Source organism: Sapajus apella, unplaced genomic scaffold, assembly GCF_009761245.1.
Source record: "Sapajus apella isolate SASKATOON/1434 unplaced genomic scaffold, GSC_monkey_1.0 scaffold37, whole genome shotgun sequence".
Classification (NCBI taxonomy): Eukaryota; Metazoa; Chordata; class Mammalia; order Primates; family Cebidae; genus Sapajus; species Sapajus apella.
In genome coordinates, this window is record NW_022436977.1 from 3,080,591 (window position 1) to 3,100,148 (window position 19,558).

Here is a 19,558-nt window from a genome sequence, read left to right on the forward strand (position 1 = left end):
AGGCTGAGGCAGGAGAATTGCTTGAATTCGGGAGGCAGAGGTGAATCGAGATCATGCCACTGCACTCCAGTTTGGGCAACAAGAGCAAAACTCCAACTCAAAATAAATAAATAAATAAAAATTTTAAAAAGGCATCCTTGAAAGGAAAAATTCTTTTATTTAATCCTCTTTCAGTCACATCCAGAGTCTGCCTTTGACAGAACTAAGTTGGAGGTAGACCCAAGAGTTCCGTCCAGCCAGACCTTGGAGCTGACACTAATTATTACTAAGCACTAATGGAAATCTAACTTTATTTACCCCCATCAACTTAGCCTGTGTTACCAGAACAAAGAAGCAACCAAACATGAAATGCTTTTGGCAACAACCCACCAGACTGAACGTCCAAATCGCTTTTGCTGTTACATATTGTATGACAGCGGTTCTCAAACCTCCGTGTGCAGAATACCCATGAGAACCTGTTAAAACACCGGTTCCTGAGCCCCAGACCAGAGTGTATGGTTAAGTGGGTTGGGGGCAAGGTTGGAGAATCTGCATTTGCAGTAGGTTCCTTGGTGATACTGCTGCTGCCTCTGCTCCTGGACCACACATTGAGGAGCCTGCTGAACACAGCACCTCAGCCACTAGTTGAAGGAAAAACTAGCTCCTTACTGGACTCAGTGGCAAGAATAAGCCCACTGGTTCTCAAACACACCGCCTGCAACACTGGTGGTTTCACCACTGAAATCAAAGCATGGGCCCACTCCCCTCCCCAACATTCTCAAATCAAATTAAACCTCAAGCACCACTTACTTGCTTCTACTATAATCTGAAAAGATTTAATTTCTCAAATTATATCCTTTTTGCTAATGCTTCACTGAGTTCAACCAATATGACATAGGATTATGAAGAAGTTGTAATGGCCTGGCTGCCACAGCCAACATCACATGGAAGGAAACCAAAATTCAGTGCACTTGGCCTCTAGCTCAAGTTCAGCTTCCCAAGGCAATCTCCCTTGACCACTGCAGCCGGATGCTCTAATCATTTACCATGCTCTCAGACTGCCAGATAAATGAAGGGCTTGGTTCCTGCCTTTAAGACTCAATCTAGCAGACAAAAATAAAATAGGCATACACATTAAACCATTTTTAACCAAGACAATGTGTAATCTATTGCTGAACTGTGCAGCATAAACGTCAAAGGTTTCAGATTTTCTGCACAAGCAATCTGGTGTTTCATCACAGAAAAGAGCTCTATCCACCCCATGCTTCTGCACTGGAGCCCTTTCAGATCCCCTACTCAGGCTATAAGAATCATTGTAAAGTTTCAGCCTTTCTACAATTTAATTTTAAAAACTTAAGGTGCGCCTGTCCCTGCAGATTTTGGCAATAGCATATAGTTCCATGCCGTGACTTTGAACACAAATATCCTGCCACTTACAGTGCAGAGGTTTCCCTGTTCTGTGTTCCACAGGTTGCTCTATCTGGTGCCTCAAGCCAAGAGAAACAGCCTGGTGTAGCATCCCCAACAATAGGGATATTTACTGGCTTGAGATTTTTCTTTCCTGATCTTTATGCCTTGTACACTGAAGAAGGACTAGCAATAAAACCCACTATGTTAGCGTGAGGGTAGGGGCAGGGCCAGCACATCTGGATCCAATCATTGTAAATTTACATTCTTAGCATCTTCCAAGGCAGCAGAGCACAAGTGGCAGCATAGACTAAATAAGATCCCAGGATCCAGATCAGGCTTTATCCCTAACCCCATGTGTCACCTTGGGCAGGGCCCTAACCTCATGAGGGCTCAATTTTCTAAAGTCTTCCAAGGCCAGGATACCAGTGCTAACTAGTAATAGGAATCAAGTGTTGGTGAATTTATAATGACTTTTCCTTTTCCACCTGATTTTATCTGCAAAGATTTCGATTCTCCTTGGAGGAGATATAAGCATTGTTCATTCCTCCCGAGGGCACGTCACTCCCTTTTCCCCTCCTCCCTGCCTTCTACTCTCCCAAGCCTGGCAGTCTCTCCACTTCCCTAGTTCAGCTTCTCGGAGAAGGGGCTATGATGAGAAAGAGCCCCCAGGAGAGTTTCCCAAATTGGCACTGGGCGCTCTCCAACTAATGTCTAGCACAGCAGGCCTTTAGTCCTCAAATAAGCTTCTAATTGTCTTTTCGGAAATGTGCACGGACGCTTATTTCAAGCCATTTGGCAAGTGCCTCGCAGGGTATTTTCTCTGACATTGTGCTTGGAGAAACAGGATTTAAGAGTCTAGGGGAATATTAGAAAAATTGTACTCCATCTGATCCTGCCCTTGGACAAAACTAAAACGACTTTTTCAGGGACCCACCGCTGGTATGATGTAAACCCCTACAGGTCTTCAAAAACTCAAAGTTGCTGACTTTTACATTTGAATGTTAACTCTTTACCCAGGGGCAACAAGAAGGTGTCCCAACAGAGTTAATGGATGCCAAGGACTGTGACGCATTTGGGTGGTCCCAGTCGTGCCAAAAAATATACGCTCCTGTCTCCCTGGACATCATTCTTCCAGGGTCAACATTAGCAGAAGGACAGCTAGGGCCCTGATGATGACAGACTACAGGGTCAATTTGGAGCCAGAAACTTGAGTTCAAATTCCAGATCTCCATCTCTTCCAATTCCTCAAAGATATATCAGCCCTTGTTACCACCACCTCACTGGTTTCAAATGCTGACAGGTGTCCCTGTCCTCTAGGCAAGGCTTTCCCCAAATTTAGTATGCATACAAGTTCACCTCAGGATCCGATTAACATGAAGATTCTGAGTCCCTAGGTCTGGACTAACTTAAGATTCTGCATTTCCAACAAGTTTCCAGGTGATGCTGATGTTGCTAGTCCACAGACCAATTTTAAGTTGCAGGGACAAAGAGGCTTATGATCCAACCCAGTGTTTCTCAAATGTTCCTGCTAAGAATTACATGGGATAACTATTAAATACACCAGAAGATACCCAGCAAACTGCATAAATTTACTGTGAGTTAGTACTGAGGTGAGTCTTATCATAGAGAAGTTTGGGAAACCCTGAACTAGTTCATCCACATCCCTCTTGTAAAGGAGACAAAGGCATCCACACAACCCATGGGTGCCCTTTTCTCCTTTCCATTGTTCTCTTTAGTTAACTTAAAATCTAATAGCCTAGGCCCTGCTTCTAGGGCCCCCATTTCGAGAGCTGAATGATCTCCCATACTTTTCCAAGTCCTGGTGTACTTGCAAAATTATCATGTTTGTAGGGCCTAAGTCCTGGCAGCCCCAGAGGAAAGGAGGAAGGACTAAAGGCATCATTCACTATCTCAGCTCACCTGTTAGCATCATTCAGCTCCCTGACAAGAAAGCTCTGCTCCAACCTCAACCTCATTAGTCAATGGCAAAACCAGCAGAGCCCTCCAATATATCTCCCCATTTTTAAGATGAGCCAAAAGAAAAAAAAATACCAAATTCCTATCCTGAGGTTGCCTACAAGGGCCAATGCAGCATGGGGACAAAACACAAACACACACACACACGTGCGCGCGCACACACACACACACACACACAGACATCCATTACTCACACACTCTAAGGAAGAATAACATCTAATTACCATGTGCCCAGGAACATGAACTATCTGTTTTACATCCATCATCTACTAAATCCTTGTAGCAACTTCATTACTTGGGGATGATGCACACGTTTTACTCATGAGGACACTGAGGCTTGCAGTGGTCAGGTGACTAGCCGAAGGTCACATTAAATGATGGCCACTGTGTGGTGGGTTCCCACATCAGCATGTATGTGACCACTGCAGCACTCATCCCTCTTCGGTTCGTTTTCATGCCTGGGTCCACACATCCCCTTCCAGACTGTGCTCTCCATAAGGACATGGCTCAGGTCTGTTTTGTTTCAGGCTGTATCCACCATGCACTTAGCAGACACCCAGAAAAAGATTTGCCAAACTGATGAATGACTCCAAAGCCAGGGCTGTTTTATAAGAACAGGCTGCTTCCAAAACCACAGCAAGCATGCAGGTGCACCCTGGTTTAAAAGACTCCCAAACTATAAAACACGAATTTACAAGACAGACATTGGAGAATGCATAGTGGAAGGGCACTGGCCTAGGAGTCAGAAGACCAAAGGACTCTTCTCCCACTTACGCTGCCTTACCATTACATTTGAACAAACTCATTCACCTCTCTGCACCTTGGCTTCTTCATCAATCTGATGGTTTAATTCATCCCCTAAACCTTTATGAACTCCCACCATGTGGCAGATGTGGTTCTAAGAAAGAAATGATTAAAAGTAATGGATAAGAGGCTGCGCCCACCCGTAAGTAGCCCTGCACCAATGCCACTCCACCCAGCCCACTAAGCACTAAGAGAGAATGCACAAAGAACAGTTTTCAAATAAGTATGAAACAGAGAGGGTCCTTGAGGAAACTCATGCTTCACAAAAGAATATTTACTTTGCAAATGAACTCACAAAAAGCATGGCTAAAGTGACAAGTTCCCCAACACATTTTTTTTTAAATCAGGTTTATTAAATTATGTAGAGTAAAATTCATCCTTTTTAGGGATATAGTTCTATAAATTTTGACAAACACATGCAATTCCTGTTGCAATTTTTAAAGTTTACTTATCCCTAACTTTTCAAGAATACATTATATAAAGTAATGTGAGCATATATGACCCAAAGACGTAAAATTAATTTTAGCCCCCCTTTCTAAAAGTAAAGGTTCCCCATTCTGCCAGAAATAGGAACACAGAACTAAAGATCTTGTCATCTGGGGGAAAAAAATCAATGTGCAGAAACATCTGCAAAGCACAGAACTTAGAAAACCAAGATCTATTGCACTGGTCAAGACAATTGAATTTCTTCTACTAATAAGAAAGTATCTCTTCCCAACCCTCCCCCTCCCATATGAAAGCATTTACCAATTTTTGAAATATGCACACAGAGTCCAAGAATATAAATATATTTCAACCATGGTCATTCCTAACTACCTGTGCAGTTTAAAACCACAAAGCCTCCTTGAATTAACTCCAAAAAGCTCTAATATATTTCACATACTATCCATGATCCAGAAGAATTTACTTCGATGATGAACATAATTTTTTAAAAGACTATCTTAAAATGAATTGCATGAGCTTTTCTAAAAAAATGAGAAGAGGAGTGGTTATTCAAATATAAAGCTAACAATCTATTAAGATTACATCACTGTTGCATAATAAGATCCTGTAAGTAACAGCAAAATGGAAATAAACACCACTATAAACAACCTAACAATATTTATAACCCTACTGTGTGACTGGCTTCTGGTCAAAAGCAGAACTGATTTCCAAACCCTAGTTCAGTGACATTTAAACTTCAGTATACCTAAGAATATTTTAATTATAAAAACTACAAGATGCAGTGGCTCATGCCTGTAATCCCAACACTTTGGGAAGCTGAGGCAGGCAGAAGGCTTGAGCTCAGGAGTTTGAGACCAGCCATGGGCAACATGACCGATCTTTACAAAAAAAAATCCCAAACATCCAGTTATGGTGGTACCACCTGTGGTCCCAGCTACTCAAAAGGCTGAAGCAGGAGAATCACTTGAGCCTGGAGGGCAGAGGTTGCAGTGAGCCGAAATCACACCACTACATTCCAGCCTGGGAGACAGAGCGAGACACTATCTCAAATCCCAGCACTTTGCAAGGCCAAGGCAGGAGGATTGTTTGAGCTCAGGAGGTCAAGAACAGCCTGGGCAACAAAGCAAGACCTAGTCTCTAAAAGAAAGAAAAAAAAGGAAAAAAGGGAAGGGAAGGGAAGGGAGAAAGAGGAAGAGGAGGAGGAGGGGGAGAAAAGAAAATTACAAGTTCTTGAGACACACAATTAATTTGGACTACCAAATTAAAATCTCCAGTGATTGGGCAGTTACAATACTTAACCTTAATCACAGATAACTCTGATAGTGGTGATCCAAAGACTGTACTCTAAGAAACACAACCCTAGCTAAGAGACCATGTATTTTACTATATAACCACTAGAATAGGGTTAATATGGTGAAATGGTTCAGAAATTAGTCCTGAATATGAGTTATAATCTACAGGCTAGTGGCCAAACCTTATAAATAGTTTCATTATTCAGAGAGACTATCATTGTAATCTCAAAAGCTGAACTATATAGTGAAAATATTGCATTAATACTGGGCTGCTTGCTCTAAGTGTGGTCTCCAGACCAGCAGCCCGGAATTTTGGGGGCCCATCTTAGACTTGCTGAAAGAAAATCTCTGGGGCTAGGGCCCAGGCACCCATGTTTTAAAAAATTATCCAGGTGTTTCTTCTGCACTGCACCTGCTCGAACACATTTTAATTAATACAAATACACTTTATAACAATAAATACTTAATAATCACAATTTTTTTTCTTGCCTTGTCCTCTTGCTAGTTTTATTTTTGCTTTGATAAACCATGCAGTGACTTATTTGTGGCCACACCCTCTCAGTTTATCTCCCACCCGCCACCCCACTGTGGTACAAGGTACATCTGTGTAGCACAGAAAGTTCAAGCAAGATTTATTTTCCACTAACTGAGGGACAATTAGTATGGCATGGGTAGCAAAGATCTCAGACCCTGCTCACAAGTATGGTGGCAGGGGTACTGTACAAGAAGCCAACCCCCTTGAGCTCTAAAGTTTGAAATGTGAGCACCTTTCCTTTATTTCTTTTCTTTTTTTTTCTTTTTTTTTTTTTTTTTTTTTTGAGACAGAGTGTTACTCTCTCACTGTGTCCCCCAGGCTGGAGTGCAGTAGCACGATCTCAGTTCACTGCAACCTCTGCCTCCCTGGTTCAAGCGATTCTCATGACTCAGCCTCCGAAGTAGCTAGGATTACAGGTGCCTGCCACCACACCAGCTAATTTTTGTACTTTAGTAGAGATGGGGTTTCTCCATGTTGGCCAGGCTGGTCTCAAACTCAAGTGATCCACCCACCTCAGCCTCCCAAAGTGCTGGGATTACACGAATGAGCACTGCACCCAGCTCAGTAAGCACCTTTCCATGACATCTCCTAGGAATTCTGATACAAGCCAGCTAACAAAAATCAAATGAAAACTTGGTGGTGATGGTGGTTTTTAACCCTCTAAATTATGTCCATGATAGAGTACATTTGTCCTCATATCTTTGAATGCATAGAAATCTCCTGGAGTAACAATAAAAATACCTATTTCATAGTTGCAACCTGAGCTTCTGATTCTCAAGTATTCCATAAGGCCTCCCAAATCTGTATTTTTAATGAGTTGCCTAGGAGATTCTTATGCATATCAAGGTTTGAGACTCACTGGTATTGTGGGAGAAAACTATGTTACTAAGAGCTGAGCTTCAGTCACACTTACCTACTATTTAGTGTATAAACCTTGCTACATCTTAGCTTCCTCAAAGTAGTAATAATAATACCTGCCTCACAGGATTATGATGGTAGTCAATGTGCAAGACCTTAATAAAATGTAAAGCAAACAAAACCAGCAGGTGCAGAATTCCACAATTGAGTAAACTGTGAAATTCTGCACCTGCTGGTTCTGTTGACTTTACTGAAGGGAATTTCACAATTAGGGTCCCTTAGCCAGTGAAGTTAACTTCACTAACAAGCATTCTAAGACACATGCAGATTCTGAGACAGAAGTCAGTCTGATAACTTGTGTTACAGGTTTAACTGTGGCCCCTCCATCCCAAAAAATTGTTAAAGTCCAATCCCCTAGGACCTCAGAATGGGACCTTATTTGGAGATAAGGTCTTTACAGAGATAATCAAGTGGAAATAAGACCATTAGGGTGCCCCAATCCAATATGACTGTTGTCCTTATAAAAAGTGGAAATGTGAACACAGAAACAGGCACACCAGGATAGAGGTGAGGCAGGAGGTGGAGCTTAGACATCAGACCAGACTGAAGACTAGCTAAGACAGGGCCGGGGTGAAAGCAGCTTTCAGTCAGACATACCCACCAATATGCCATGTCAATTTACCATTGCCATGGCAAAACCCGGGAGTTACCGTCCTTTCCATGGCAATGATCTAATGACCCAAAAGTTACTACCCCTTCCCTAGAAACTTCCACATAAACCACTCCTTAATCTGCATTTTATTAAAAGTGGGTAAAAGGCTGGGCGCAGTAGCTCACGCCTGTAATCCCAGCACTTTGAGAGGCCAAGCAGGGCGAATCACCTTAGGTAAGGAGTTCGAGACCAGCCTGACCAACATGGAGAAACCCCATCTCTACTAAAAATACAAAATTAGCAGGGTGTGAATGGTGCATGCGTGTAGGAGACTAAGGCAGGAGAATCACTTGAACCCGGGAGGCAGAGGTTGCAGTGAGCTAGGATCAAGCCATTGCACTCCAGCCTGGGCAAAAAGAGCGAAGCTCCATCTCAAAAAAAAAAAAAAAAAGTGGGTAAAAATATGACTGCAAAACTGCCCTGAGCTGCTACCATCAGCACACTGCCTGTGGGGCAGCCCTGCTCTGTAGGAGTGAGCACGGAGCTGTGACACTGCCAGAGCTGTGACGCTGCTGCTTCAGCAAAGCTGTTTTCCTCTACCTCTAGCTGGCCCTTGAATTCTTTCCTGGGCAAAGCCAAGAACCCTTATGGGCAAAGCCCTATTTTGAGGCTCGTCAGCCCTGCATCAGAGGGATGACAATGAAGAGACAGAGAGAAGAGGCCCCTCTACAAGAAACAGAGAGGCATGGAACAAGTTCCCCCTCACAGTCCTCAGAAGGAATCGACCCTTACTTTTAGACTTCTAGCTTTCAGAATGGACACAATACATTTCTATGATCCCAGCCACCCAGTCTGTGGAACTTTGTTACAGCAGTTCTAGAAAACTAATACAATCTGTCAGCATCCAATTCAAGAGAAAAATGCCCTTCTCCTGTCCCCATGGTTAGGGATATGGCCACCTAATGCTTCTCAGATTCCCCAGGGCTCGCTCTAGGCCCTTCACCAGACACATTCATAAAGCTCCATCTAAACAACTTCTGAGGTTCATCAAAGAGCCAGCTCAGTGGGACAAGACATTGCTGCAGGCTTTGCTGGGCCGGCTCCAGCCTACAGCAACTGTCACAAGATCAGGGCACTCAAACATGTGACAAGTTCACCAGCACAAACCAGCCAACAATTTACCATCCTTTGTAACTGTCAAAATCCATCCCTGCACAGCCAGCTTGTACCCTCTGTTCCTTCTGTCAGAGCAGCACTCACAAGCAACTTCTCGTTCCCCATCAGCTTCTTCCAGAGCTGGTTAAACCCAAACCCCACCCCAGAGCCAGCTCAGCACTCACCTAGGAACCCTCATCAAGAGGATTCATAAAAACCCTCAGGGAGGTGATTTCCTCACACTGAATGCAGCTTTCATTCTCACCCAAGTAGGACAAAACACATTGGGAAAATGCCAGAAAATTAAATTTCCCCAAAGAAAATAAAAAACCCTTTCCATGTGCATTTTAAATAGAACCCTACAGGGTCTGTCTTGGTAACCAGAAGCGGTGCAGGAGAACGAGGAGCAAACTGTGACCCAGTAAGCTGAGATGGGTGTCGTGTCTCAGGTAGGAGTCCAGTCTGTCCAATGTGTGTGGCCAGCAGGCGTCTAACCTGCAGGGTGCCTGTCCCCAATCCCCTGGCTGCCTTGACCCCCTACACATCTTTCTTAGGCAACCTTCCTAGGGTCCTCCCTAGAGCTCCCAATTCAGTTCAGTGAGTCAGGTGGGGTTTAGGAACCAGCAGTTTTAATAAGCTTCCCTAGAGATTCTGATGCACACCCATGGCTGAGAACCACAACGCTAAATTACAGACAGGTTGCCATAGCACATTCCAAGAAAAGGAGAAAGAGGGGTTCTAGTGCCAGCTTTATCAAGCATCACACCCTTCTGAGCCTCAGTTCTTTCCCTGTCAAAGGTAGACACCCACCTACAACCATTCAGACCACCCTTTCTTTAAAATACAACACTGATAATAAAAGTAAACTTCTCTCGAGTCACTGAGATGTCCCACACAGACATCTGCCCTGTCTTCTCGGGTGTACTAAACCTAACAGCTTTGTGGCTGCATCTCAGGCAGCTCTTGGCTGATGTCTTATCCACAGGACAAGCTCCTTTAACCCCATCAGGGAGAATCTAGGAGTGACAGGTGTTGAGTCCAGTAGAGAGCCCTTCAAGGAGAAAATTAAGCCTCTTAAAGTACTCTCCATGTAATCTCTCAAACCCAGGAATAATCCATGCTCCCCTTGGAAACTCCACCATGCATGACCTCAGGCTACACTTGAGAAATAGCCTCGCTTACATGAAACTAGGACCTTGGCAGTGCCAAGTAATTAAATGGACCATATTGGAGTAATGCAAACTGAAGAAAGGAGAGGAAGTTTCATTTAAACACAGGAGGACGATACTTTGGGGTTCTTTTAACCTGTCTGAAAGCAGTGCAGAAGGCCCAATGAATTCCCCAATGAGCTCAAATCCTTAGGAGAAGAAGAAGACATCTCCGCATGTGATGAAGTGGACTCTGGGGATGAGTGATTCACCAAAACAAGTCACCAGAACATTAAGGTCAATGAGAAACACTTCAGACAAGTCCATTTATCATCTTCAACCCAGTGACAAAAGTTGCTTAAGTGCAACTTTTGTTAGACTGCTTAAGTGCCCCCTTCAGAGATAAAGATGAGAACTGCAACCATTTGTCTCCATCCAGCTGTCTCCGCAGGTGCCTTCTATCACTCAACAAGTATTTAACAAGGATGTGCTTCCTTCATTCAGTACTTGAGCCCCTAACTCTCGACACATGACCTAAACATACTGCACCACATGAGACACTGCTTTTCCACTTCAACATTATACTCTTCCTTAGCTCAGGCCTGGAAAAGACTTCTTTTTCCTCATCCAAGGCTAACCTCTACCCAGCAAGTTTCTTTCATCAATTATTCATTAAGAATTTTTTGTCCCGTACCTATCATGTGCCAGGTATTCTTCTAGATACTTGGGGATACAGCAGCAGAGATGATTTGTCTTCTGGAGCTTATGTTCTAAATGCATTGAGACAGACGATAAGTGAGTCCTGTATGCAATAACAGGAAATAATAAATGACAGGAAAACAAGGAAGAAGCTTGAGAATAGGGGCTGGAGGATGCCAGCGTGACCTCATAAGAGGTGATACTGGAGCAGATTCCTAAATGAAGGGAAAGGTGACATAGCGCCCCCAACGTTCAGCCAGGAAGAAACATCCAGCAACAAGGCTGGAGCTGGAGAAGCCAGGGAGTAGAAGAACCAGGTTGTGACATGGAAGCCAGTGGAAGGGTTCCAAAGAGAAAACAATGACCTAGCCAAATGCTGAAGAAAGCCTGTAGAAGATGACAACTGAAGAGTTAGCCACTGGATTTCACCACATGGATATTGCTGCTACCTCAAGAAGTATGGTTCTGGGAGGGGCACAGTGGCTCATGCCTATAATCCCAACACTTTGGGAGGCCACAGCAGGCAGATCACTTGAACCCAAAAGTTCAAGACCAGCCTGGGAAACATGGAAAAACAAAAAACAAAAATTGGCAAAAGCCAGATTGGAGTGAGTTCAAGAAAGAATGAGAGAGGAGGAAATGGTGTCAGCGAGTATGAGTTCTTTCAAATATTTTTATTATGAAGGGAACATAGAGGAATGGAAGACCAGCAGACTAGGACATAGGGTCAAGAGTGTTTTGTTGCTGCTGTTTTTTTTTTCCCCTTTAGATGAGAAGTACTACTGCATGTTTCTGATGGGGGCCATCCATCAGAGTGGGAAACTGAAGATGCAAAAGCGAAAGGAGATAGCTGCATAAATGAAAGCCAAGAGAGGACAAGATCTTATGCACATGTGATTATAGGTGTTGGTAGGTTAGTAGATTTAGTATAGGAAGATGATTCTTCTAATTGCTTCTTCTCTCAATGAAATAAGCCAGGCTATCAGCAGAGAGTGATGTGGGTCTAGAAACATAGTAAACCTGGAAGTGTCAAGAGTCCCCCTGAGGTTTGCGGTTATAAATTAAAAGCAAGATGATACAGAGGGATATGTGTTTTCTCCAGCCAGGACCATGAGCCTGCAGCTGACAGAGGGTCAGCAGAGGGTGGGCTTAACCAAGGATGGGGTTTTCCCAGGACAGTAAGACAAAGGAGGTAAAAGTCAAGGGAGTTGAGAGTATACGCAAGAACCTCAGCTGGGTAAGGACAAGGAAGGGGTGAGAGACAATGAAAAAAAAAAACAGTCACCAGGTCAGAAGCCCTTGTAGGGTGAAAGCTAGGTAGAACCCAGTACTAGAGCCAGTAAGATTAAAGAGAAAAGGGGAGGGTCAGACTGGTGAGCCTGTCAAGATTTTGGTGGAGGTGCAGTTATCAGTATTGATAAGGTCTACAACCATATTTTTCAAATCATGGGGTGCAAGTTTAGTGGGTAGTGAAATCAATGTAGTGGGTTACAACCAGCATCTTATTTTTTTAATGAAACAATAAGTATCAAAGTGCATTATACCCACTAAGAGTAAATACTATTTTGTGAAACTTTTGTTTGTTTGTCTTGGGTCATCACGTAAGATATATTTCTCCTGTGGCTTGGGGCTAAAAAAAACTTCAGACGCTAGAGCAAGGTTTCTCAACCCTGGAACTACTGACGTTTCAGACAGCATAATTCCTTGTTATGTGGGTCTGTCCTGTGCATTGCAGGATGTTCAGCAGCCTCACTAGATGCCAACAGCATCTCTTCTTCCTCCAAAGTTGTGGCAGTCAAAAAAGTCTCCAGACATTGCCAAATATCCTCCTTGTTGCAAAAATCACGGAGAATCAGTGCTGTAGAGATAACCGTGAGCAGTGGCTGAAGCAGGGTAGAGAAAAAGATAACTGCAAGGGAGTTGGTCAAGGGACTGAGAGGTTGGGAACTGAGTGGACAACCTGTATAGATGTTCACGTCACCAAAAATGTTGATGGGAGGAGGGACTGCAGGCCAGATGCTAAAATCTCTAAAGAATGAGGCAAGGTGACCCAGAGGACTGTAGATGAGTGGTCCTCTACCCTGGCTGCACATTAGAATCACCTGGCGAACTTACCCACCAATGCCTAGGTCCCATCCCAAACCAACTACATCAGAATCTCCAGGTGATACCAATGTGCGGCCAGGTCAGAAACACTGCAAAAGAACCCCAGCCTGCAAACCCCCACTTAAACATGACCTCCTTCATGACAATTTCCCTTCCAGGTCTCTTTGTTTCCTGCACTCCACTATCACTGCCAATTTTGCTTTGCTTAGAGCCAACATAGGACATCAGTAGAAAACTTTCAAGGCTGTAAAACTAAGTGGCTAGCACTCCAGTCTGGGTGACAGAGCAAGACCTTGTCTCTAAAAATAAACAAAACAAATTAAAACTAAGTGGCTAAAAACAGAATAAATGTTCATCTGCTAAGAAATTTTAGAACAAGGAGATCAGTGAGAAGGAAAGCCTTTTAGGGAATACTCTGCTTGAGCTTTGAGTCATCCAAATCTCTCAAGGACATCCAGACAAGCGAGGGTCCCAGAGGACAGTCAAACACTTATGTGTCGCTGATAAGCATCATTAGAAACATAACCCTTTTGGGACGCCGAGGCAAGCAGATCACTTGAGCTCAGGGGTTGGAGAACATGGTGAAATCCTGTCTCTGCTAAAAATACAAAAATTAGCCAGGCATGGTGGCAAACGGCTGTAACCCCAGCTATTTGGGTGGCTGAGGCAGGACAATCACTTGAACCCAGGAGGCAGAGGCTGCAGTGAGCCAAGATTACACCACTGCACTCCAGCCTGGATGACAGAGTGAGATCCTACCAAAAAAAAAAAAAAAAAAAACCTGAAAACATAACTCCTTTGCTGACACTGCAATAAACATTTGTTGAAATTAATGGCTACTGCACTTAATTTCCTCCAAAATATGCACGAATGATCAGACTATGACACAATTTATGCCATATTTATAATCTGGTCACCATATTATTCTCAATACCCTTCACATGTAGCCAACTTTTTATTAAAAGAAATCAATGACATCAAATCTTGAATATGCATGTATGATGGGAAAAAACAGGAATAAGAATCCCTCTTTCCCGAGAGAATTCACTATTGACTATTTAGAATGATATCCATGAATTCTCACTTTCACTGCTGATGAAACATACATCTATCTTATAAAACATCATTAAATCCCCAAATACCTACAACAAATTCAGACAACAATTAAGTAATATGACTCAAATATTTATTTCGCCCAGCTTGGGGTAACTGGCAGAATTGTGTTAAATGTGCCTTGGCTGAGATTTTAACTTTCACGTGTATTAGTCCATTCTCACATTGCTATAAGGACATACCTGAGACTGCGTAATTTATAAAGGAAACAGGTTTAATTGAGTCACAGTTCAGCATGGCTGGGGAGGTCTCAGAAAACTTAAAATAATGGTGTAAGGGGAAGCAAACATGTCCTTCTTCACATGGCAGCAGGGGAGAGAAGTGCCAAGCAAAGGGGAAAAGCCCCTTATAAAATCATCAGATCTCGTGAGATCTCACTATCACAAGAACAGCATGGGGTAATCACCCCATGATTCAATTACCTCCCACTGGTGCTTCCCACAACACAAGGGGATTATGAGAACCACAATTCAAGATGAGATTTTTGTGTGGGGACACAGCCAAACCATAACATTCCACCCCCGACCCCTCCCAAATCTCACGTCCTCACATTTCAAAACACAATCATGCCTTTCCAACAGTCCTCCAAAGTCTTAGTTCATTCCAGCATTAACCCAAAAGTCCAAGTCCAAAGTCTCATCTGAGACAAGGCAAGTCCCTTCTGCCTATGAACCTGTAAAATCAAAAGCAAGTCAGTTACTTCCTAGATACAAAGAGGGTACAGGCATTGGCTAACTACACTTGTTCCAAATGGGACTCTGTGCGGGGGGTTTCAGTCCAACGTTTTCCTTCTGCCCTGCTCTAGCAGAGGTTCTCCATCAGGGCTCCACCCCTGCAGCAAAATTCTGCCTGGACATCCAGGCATTTCATTACATCCTCTGAAATGTCGGCAGAGGTTCCCAAACCTCGATTCTTCTGCACACCTGCATGACCAACATCACATGGAAGCTGCCAAGGCTTGGGACTTGCAGCCTATGAAGCAATGGCCTGAGTTGTACTTCAGCCCTTTTTATCCACTGCTGGAGTGGCTGGGATGCAGGACACCAAGTCCCAAGGCTTCACATAGCAGGGCGGCCCTGGACCCAGCCCAGGAAACCATTTTTCCCTCTTAGGACTCTGGGCCCCAGGACGGTGGGGCTGCAGCAAAGGTCTCTGACATGCCCTACAGACATTTTCCCCCTTATATTGGTGATTAGCATTTGGCTGCTCCTTACTTATACAAATTTCTGAAACTGGCTTGAATTTCTCCCCAGAAAATGGGTTCTTCTCTTCTACTGTAACATCACACTGCAAATTTTCTAAACTTTTATGCTCTGTCACCTCCTAAATGCTCTGCTGCTCAGAAATGTCTTCTGCCAAATGCCCTAAATCATCTCTCTCAAATTCAAAGTTCCATAGATCTCTAGAGCAGGGGCAAAAAGCCACCAGTATTTTTGCTAAAGCATAGCAAAAATACTGTCGCCGTGGCTCTAGTTACCAAGAAGTTCCTCATCTCTATCTGAGACCACTTTAGCCTGGAATTTATTGTCCATATCACTATCAGCATTTTGGTCTAAACCATTCAAAAAGTCTCTGGGAAGTTCCAAACTCTCCCGTATCTTCCTGTCTTCTGAGCCCTCCAAACTGTTCTAATATCATTTCCACATATTTGGGTGCCTTTATAGCAGCACCCCACTCTCTGTGGTACCAATTTACTCTATTAGTCCATTCTCATGTTGCTAAAAGGACATACCCGAGACTGGGTAATTTGTAAAGGAAACAGGTTTTAAGTGATTCACAGTTCAGCATGACTGGGGCACGGGGGCAGATCACAAAACTTACAATCATGATGGAAAGGGAAGCAAACACATCCTTCTTCACAGGACAGCAGGAGAGAGAAGTGCCAAGCAACAGGGGAAAAGCCCCTTATGGAACCATCAGGTCTCGTGAGATCTCACTATCATGAGAACAGCATGGGTATAACCACCCCCATGGTTCAATTACCTCCCACCAGGTCCTTCCCACCCACACACATGGGGATTATGGCAACTACAATTCAAGATGAGATCCTGGGTGGGGACAAAGCCAAACCATATCACATTCATAGCACAGCTGGCTGGAAAAGAGCACAAGACCCATGGAAGAGAGGTAGCTAGTTACTCTAAACCAGTGGTTCTCCACAGAACTTATCAGTTCTATCAAGATTTCAAAAATCACATTAAAGGTATGGGTTGAAAACAGCAGAGACAGAACAGCCAGCTAAGCCAGGGATCGTATGGAAAGAGATCTGGGTTCAAACACCAGCCCAGCCCTCTCTGGCTGACCCACAAGATCAGCCTCTTCTGGAAACTTGTTAAAAATGCAAATCAAACCCCACCAAGGACCCACAGAATCTGAAACTCAGGCCCAACAATCTGGGGTTTAACAAGACCTGCAGGTGATTCCCGTACATTTTAGTTTGGAAACCAATGATGTAATCTCAAGCGTGGTTTTCAAATTGTGCAGCCCTGGCTTCCAGTTGGTTAGGATTCCAGATCTCCCATCAGGATTCACAGAATCACACAGTATGTGCTTTTTTTAGTGTAGAGCAGGGTGTGGTGACTCACACCTATAATCCCAATGTTGTGGGAGGTCAAGGTGGGAGGATCGCTTAAGGTCAGGAGTTTGAGACCACTCTGGGCAACATAGGGCTGGTCTCTACAAAAAAAAAAAAAATATATATATACACACACACACACACACACACACACACACACACACACACACACATATATATATATAATACAATTTAGCCAGGTATGGTGGCAAGCTCCTGTAGTCCCAGCTTAACAAGAGGCTAAGGCAAGAGTTTGAGGCTGTAGTGAGGTGTGATTGTACACCTGCACTCCAGCTTGGGCATCAGAGAGACCCTGTCTCTAAAAATATTATTCAGATAAAAAATAAAATGTGAAATGCTTTTGAAAGACTGGTTTTAGCTGCAACTGGCAAAAACTCATCAGTTCTATCAAGGTTTCAAAAATCATATTAAGAAGCTCGGTTGAAAATGGTAAAGGTGGAACAGCCAGCTACGCCAGGGATCGTATGGAAAGAGAGAGACTTGGGTTCAAACACCAGCCTAGTCCTCTCTGGGCCTCAAATAGAAAAACTCAGGCCAGGCACCGTGGCTCAAGCCTGTAATTCCAGCACTTTGGGAGGCCAAAGCAGGTGGATTGCCTGAGCCAGGAGTTCCAGACAGGCCTGGCCAACATGGTGAAACCCCATCTCTATTAAAAACACAAAAATTAGCTGGGAGTGGTGGCACATGTCCATAATACCAGCTACTCAGGAGGCTGAGGCGTAAGAATCACTTGAACCCAGAAGGTTGGGGTTGCAGTGAGCAGAGATCATGCCACTGCACTCCAGCTAGCTAGGCCCTGTTTAAAAATTTTTTTAAAAAAAGGCTTCTCAATTGGCCAGTAACTCTCCCTGCATGAGCCATTATTGGTCTTCCCTCAGAATGGGATCAGAGAAAGTTAAGATAAAGGAGTGCTTGTAAGAGCTTTCCTGAGTTCTTACCTTCACCACCTCCTGGGGGCAGAAGGAAACAGATTTTTCTGAAGCTATCCTTTACACTGAAGGTATACTCTTAAAGCTGAGAAATCAAAGGATTTTAGAAAACAGTTAATTGAAAATTTCCAAAGAGATAAGAGATTGCTATAGGAGGAGGCAACAGAGAAAGTAAGCGTGATATTTCCCAGCCTTTTTTTCTAACGGTTGCTGGTGAGTTTCTTATCCATTAACCAAATATTTTTTTAACTTCTTTTCATATAGAAAAGGCTGCATGTTTGAACAAGTCAACCAACTGAAGTGTATATGGAGAAAGTTCATGACCTCCCCCTCCTCACTGCTAATCTTAAAACAATCTTAAGTTTTGGGTGTCCTTACACATCTTTCTCCAAGGTCATACACATAGGGCTTCTTTTTTAAAATCAGAAATATAGTCATAGAACACATGATACGCTGCAACTAGCTTTTATTTTACGTATTTTTAATATGTCATGTACAACCCACACAAAATAATCCATGCTACGTATGTAACCTTATTTTATTCATTTTACTAATGAATATTTGTTGCTTCTAATTTATTTACTGCAAAAAATCCTACAACAAACATCCTTACCCACAGACCCTTACATGCCAATGTTTTTCTTTCTGTAAAACAAGGTTGCAAATGTGGGATTGCTGGGTTACATGGCACCCTTGCTCCAAATTTTCACAGAAGCCATCTGCTTTTCCCAAAGGTTGTAACAATTCACACTTGCACCAATAGAGTCTGAGAATTCCTACCCTGTCCCCCATCTAACAGAGAGTATCACCAACCTTTTAAAAGATGTATCAATCGTATGGACAGGAAATAATACCTATTTTTAAATTGTATTTCTCTGGCCACTAGGGAGGTTGAGAAGAGATGCAATAATTTGCATCCCTTCTTCTGGGAATTGCCTGGTCACATCCTTTTCTCATCTTTCTATAGTGTTGTATTTCAGTATTACTGTTTCATCACATACTCATCTCCCCACCGCCCCCCCCACCCCAGCCCTGGCTACTAGATACACAAAGTACAAAAGAGTAAGGACAAAAGAGTATCACCTCCCAGGAACACAATGTGTGGGCATTGTGAGGGCAGGGGATATCTTCTCAGCATAAAGTGCATGCTAAACCCTCAAAAACATTCACTGAATAAGCGAATAACAGAGGTAGGGAATTATATTTGTTAAAATTGCAGCTAAAAGAATAAAAAGTAAATTACCAATGTTCATTCCTTGTTCTACATTTTCAGAACAGCATCAGTTTGGCTGAAATTAAATTGTTGGTTAAGAGAAAAAACAAAACCATGCTCTTGGCATTGTCTCTGAAACTCCACTGTGAAATGGGTGGCAAATGAGCCCAGTCCCAATTCATAGCTCTGGGCGACACATAAATAAAGACTCTCACAACTAAAGCATGTTGTACCCAGCCTTGTCCAACAGCTGTCACTCAAATGGCACCTGCCACTGAGCCAAAGATTGTCAGGGTGGTCAATACATAAGAGCGGCCTCCCTTAAGCACGCCATCTCCCCCTCCTCCACCCTGACTTCTTTGCCTTTCTCCAGCTTATTGAGGGGCGGGTGTGGGCCCTGCAGGGGAAATCTGACTGAGTTCAGATTCCTTAACTCTTTGAACTTTAGGCAAAACATCTGGTCATACCCACCATTTATCCCTATTATTTGTAATAGGTATGTTTGGCTTATGTTTCAACTAGTCTCCTTATTAGATATAAAAGTGATACGATTAAAAAGTCTGGGGAAAGTACTGTTATAAAAAGGCACAGGTGGGTATGTTAGGCTATAATTCTGGCCCTGCTTATTATGTTTTCCTTCTTGTCTTT

General features: G+C 43.3%; 1 protein-coding gene across 5 annotated transcripts in view; it reads right to left on the bottom strand.

Annotated features, from left to right (window-relative positions):
* TLN2 (talin 2) overlaps nt 1-19,558 on the bottom strand; it is a 458,983-nt gene that overhangs the window by 435,262 nt on the left and 4,163 nt on the right. The window contains exon 1 of one of the 5 annotated variants that reach the window (XM_032297257.1): nt 9,292-9,393. The exons of the other annotated variants lie outside the window; for them this stretch is intronic. The gene's annotated coding sequence lies outside the window, so the exon portion shown is untranslated. Of the gene's footprint in view, nt 1-9,291; nt 9,394-19,558 lie in introns of those variants that run through there. 5 annotated transcript variants of the gene reach the window in all.